Here is a 5,424-nt window from a genome sequence, read left to right as displayed (position 1 = left end):
GAGCGTGACAGTTAGTGGTATTAGAGCCTAGGTTGCACACAAAAATAAAACTTTGATTTAGCACACTAAATTTAACACTGATATTAGGAAGCCAGAATAGTAGGAACATTGAGCTTAGTTGTTGGTGTATTCATACGTAAGTAAGCTGCACTACATGATGCATGTGAGTTGATGTGGTGGCATATTCATTGATATGTTTTTTACCATTAATTGTTGTATATTCTAGGGATGGTGGTTGGTTACATTGAGGTCTCTGCCAAGATTTTTCTCGAGGAGTCCATGAAAATGTTGGGACTCAGTCCAGTGAGCATCATTGGTTGGATTGGGCGGGATGGTAGAACTATTGTTGGTATTAGAGTTGCTCTTAGACAAGCGTATGAGGCTCGTTCCTTGTATCATGAAGCAACTGGGGTTACTATTAGCTGAGGCTGAGCAAGCGACTGCTCTGATGGTTATCCATGCTCTAGCTAATGTGCATTAGGTGGAAATTAGAGATGTTAGTTTTCCATTGGTGCAGCTCTTACGCCATCAGATGGTGAACCTATACAATAGGGTGAAAGAAACAAAGAAGCTATGTACTAAATTGCAACATACCATCTGTAATAGTGAGAACGAGGTGATGTTCCTGGAATGCCTCACCAAGAGGTTCTACCATCATATCCACTGCCTCAACGAGACCATTGTAGCCATGTAGGAGGAAGGTGGTGAAAGCCTGGGGTACTGGAAGGAGTGCATAAGCTTGTGTCGGGTTTCTTTTTAGTACTTTCCTTCCAAGAGAAGAAATCAATAAGCCTTGTAGCATCACAGTGTGGGTAGAGTTGTTTCAACTATTTTGAGAATATGTGAGCTAAACATATGGCTAGAAGGAGGTTGTAGGATAGAGTAGCCAGAGCGAGGTGACTAGTCATGAAAGTTCTTGTACCCTGTAGTAGTAGCAGGAGTTGAGGTAGCAAGACACTCCTCGGTTAGTGTTTATTGAACCTTACTTTATTGTAGTTTGTGGAACTAACATACTTTCTTGAATCTTTGGTATAAGAAATAAGAAAAGTATATGTTTGTGTTGCTTGGATATCTTGTTCTTGATTATTTTCACATGTGTCTCACCATCACAATATTTTTTTTAAGAAAACAACAATAATATTACGTTTTTAGAAGAATGCTATTTAGACCAAACTATCAACTAGTGTTTAAAATTAGCTCCGCTGGAGGTATAAATTAAACCAATGAAAGACTATAGGTATAACACATGGCAAGTTCTAATTAAAAAAATCAACAAACATGAGGAAGTGTCATTCGGTGGAAGTGAGTTACAAGAAAATACATGCTAGTCCTCTAACTTGCTGCTAGGCAGCATCATGCTAGGTGGATAAATTTGTTATTGTGTTTATTGATGATATCCTAATATATTCAGAAATAAGAGAAGATCATGCTAAACATTTACAAATAGTGTTACAAACGCTGCGGGAACACAAACTATTTGCAAAGTTAAGGACATGTGATTTTTGGATGGTGTGTGTCATTTTTAGGACATATAGTATGAAAGGATGGCATTTCAATGGATCCCAAAAAGCTTAAAGCAGTATTTGAGTGGAGAACGCCATCATTAGTAATACGGATATGAAGCTTTCTTGGTACAACAGATTATTATCGTCGATTCATAATGAACTTCTCTAATCATTGCATCCCCTTTAACTAGATTAACAAGAAAAGATATAGGATTTGAATGGACTAATGAATGTGCAAGGAGTTTCCATGAATTGAAAGATCGATTAATCTCAACACCAACTCTTGCTCTTCCTACCAGAGGTGAGGAATTCACTATCTATTGTGATGCCTCAAAAATTAGGTTTGGGTGTGTTCTTATGTAAGGAGGAAAGATAATTTCTTATGCATCCCGTTAACTAAAGCAACATGAGTAGAATTACATGACCCATGATTTAGAATTTGCCGCAGCAATATTTGCTCTAAAAATTTGGAGCCATTACCTCTATGGTGAACAATGTGAGATATTTACGAATCACAAGAGTCTAAAATATACTTTTACACAAAAAGAACTGAACATGAGACAAAGAAGATGGCTACAAATGCTAAAGGATTATGACCTAAACATCAACTATCACCTTAGCAAGGCCAATGTAGTTGCGGATGCCTTGAGTAGGAAGGCACTTTGCAACATGGATATTTTGGTTAGTCAACATAAATTTATATTAAGAGATTTGGAAGGAATGGACGTGGAAGTAGTTATTCGAACCCCAAAGGTATCTTTATCGGCCATTCAAGTTAAACCAAAACTAGTAGAAGTTGTTAAGGAAAAACATATAGCAGACCCAAAATTGCAGAAGATACAAGCAAGGGTAGAAGCTGGGAGATTATTAGAGTTTAGAATAGACTCCTCGGGTACCGTCTGGTTTCAAAATAGGTTTTGTGTACCCCGTGATGCTTGTCTAAGGCAGAAAATTCTAGAAGAAGGCCACTCGTCTCTTTATACCATGCACCCTGGGGCACCAAAATGTACCCAGTTATTAAGAAATTATTTTAGTGGAACAATATAAAGAGAGAGAGATAGAGATAGCAAGGTATGTCAACAAGTAAAGCCAGAGCACACTAGAAACCGAGGGGATTGTTACACCCTTTTATCAATACCTGTCTGGAAATGGGATGAAATCAGTATGAATTTTATACAGGGGTTACCAAGAACACCAAATGGAAATGATAGTATATGGGTAATAATATATCGACTAACCAAGTTCACTTTCCCTTGGAGAGAATATATATATATACCAAGTATAAAAAGCGGCAGTTGAAGCCGCTTCTTTGCCGTAGACTTGAGATTGTTGAAAGAGTCAGCGAATTTAGATGTTCTACTGTCAAGCTCAGAGGAAAGCTGAACTTGTCGAAGCTGTTCTTGTAGATCTTGAAGCTGGGCTGTCGCGGAGGCTGATAATCTTGAAGAAAGACAAGTATGCAAGCCATTTGTAAGGACCTCCGAGACCGAAAGTTGCGGCTGGAGGCAGCGAGACAATAGGCAGCTGTAAGTCTCGCAAGATCTGATCTAGTCACTGTAGTTGTAGGCAGGAGGTATTTAGCTGTTCATGCAGATAGGTGGTAGCTGTGTTCATGCGCTAGCTGTGCTGCAGTTCATGCAAACCAATGACATGTTTTACTCTTTGTTTTGCTTACTACTAATCATCAAACACCAGATAATAGAGCTAAGTTAATTAGACACCACTAATGTTATATATACTATACATAATACGATTAATACTACTCCATTAAATATGACTTAGTTACCTTTTACATGCCATCTTTTACTACTAATAGTGATGTCGTTAAGAACTAGTGCTTTTGATCCATGCTAGTTATACACATAAATAAATTAATCAAGATTTCTTTACTAAATTTATTTAGAACATACACGTCCATACACTGGTAGGGTGATGCATGTCTGCACCACGCTAGAATGGTCATCTCATCTAGAAGCTAGTCCTTTGGCATAAATAGACTGCTAGGTTGTAGTAGAACTAGCTGGTACGTATTTTCATGAACTCATAGTCAGTAATGTATCACTATTTATAATAGCAGGAACAACTAAGTTGCGATAGAAATTAATGAGTAAAGGCTATATGTGTTTGTCAACTAATCTTCTTAAACTAAGCTAACGGATCTGATTTTATACTCTATGTTACGTGTAAAACGGTTCACAACTGACTAATATGGCACATAAAATGATATTGTCGCCATCTGGATAGTTAATAGGTGCACTCCGCCTGAGACAACCAGCCCTAAAATAGTGATGGTCCGTGTGAAGGATTCACATAAGTAGGGTGTTTGCTAAAATGGTTCTCAAATGAAGGTTAACACTATAAAATAATTTTTGGCGGGAGATAGTGACGATAAACCTTTGCACTGATTATTACCACTAACGCTTTGTTTTTCCTATATTTATTTCTCGCACATGTTATTCTCTTTATTATTCTTGTTGAGCATGTGTAAATATATTCATCTAGCTCCTCTTGTTGACATGCGCAGAAAGAGAGGGAAGTAGTACTGCTGTGTGAACTGACAAAGACAACATACATGAGGTGGGTAGCTATGACATTTACCGGGGATGAGCTTTGTTGCGCTAAATTAAATAAAAGAACAAGGATTGCCACCTTGTGAATGTAGATTCCAATAAACCGCAATCGTGACACAAAGTATTAATAAAAGTATGCTTATTATGTGGATCTTGATGTCTCTTTTTGTTTTATGTGTGTATGAGGTTTTTTAAATTTTCATACATATACAACACTGTCACCGTCCTATTTTTGCGGCGTGATATAGAAGCTGTAGTTAATGAATCAATTAGCTTACACCACTCATCTGTTATCAGTTTTTGTTTCTCCTTGGCATCCTGGAGCGCCACTATCGAGCTTTAGACTTGGAGGAAGCTGAAGCATAGGTATTTGATCATACTTTCACCTCAGTTCAATGTCGATAAATCTGATTCGCACTTAGTGCCTGTAAGTCCTCTTCCTCTTGATATGATCTGAATGTAATTTAGTTGGATTTTGCTGTAACTAACTTACGTCGTGATTTGTAGAATGCAAGCACACTTTATAAAATCTACACGCTCAACGAAAGCCGGGTATATAGACCCTATACCTATAGCACAAATAAATTTTAATTACCCATCGAGATAGGAATTGGATGCACCACAACTAGCTGCTGGAGGGACGCTGGAGGAGAAAGAAAAGATCCATGTGGCCAAAATAAGAGAAGAATCCCTTAAGGTTGCGGCGTAGATTGTTGTATGTTTAAAGAATCTCCAACACTTTGAAACAATATGGATACCATACCACTTCAAGTAAGTTCGAATGTATATTTAAAGATTGTTCGGTATATCTTATTTCGATGCAAAGATATTTATGTATTTATTTAAAATTCTTGCAGCAATCACTGGATAGTCATAGACGTCGATGTCAGGATGAACACGACATGGATTTGTGATTCTGTAGATTTTGACCCTCACACATATAAAAACTTCATGTCAATTCTCATTACGTAAGCAAATTAGTAATCCTAGTAACCTTATATGATTCACTTTAATATTGACTTCTGCATACTATAAGTTGCATTTGCACTTTAATGTTCACTTTAATCCTAGTGACCTCAAAATATAAAGACTTCATATCGATTCTCATTCGAACAGGGCATTCAGGGCCTATGTCAAGAATCACAAAGGAAGGCATGATCCAGTTGTGGGGAGCCACTTGCGTCTCAAAACTCTGTGTTCGGTAAGTGTGACTTAGTTTGGCACTAAGTTACGTGGTTTTTAGTACTTATACTTGACATCTCCATTTGTGAATTGAAACAAACAAAGTTCCCCAAGCAAAGGCCAGGGAGTCTGCATTGTGGATACTACGTATGTGCTTTCATCAGTAA

Source organism: Sorghum bicolor, chromosome 6 (assembly GCF_000003195.3).
Source record: "Sorghum bicolor cultivar BTx623 chromosome 6, Sorghum_bicolor_NCBIv3, whole genome shotgun sequence".
NCBI lineage: Eukaryota > Viridiplantae > Streptophyta > Magnoliopsida > Poales > Poaceae > Sorghum > Sorghum bicolor.
This window is presented reverse-complemented; position numbering follows the sequence as displayed.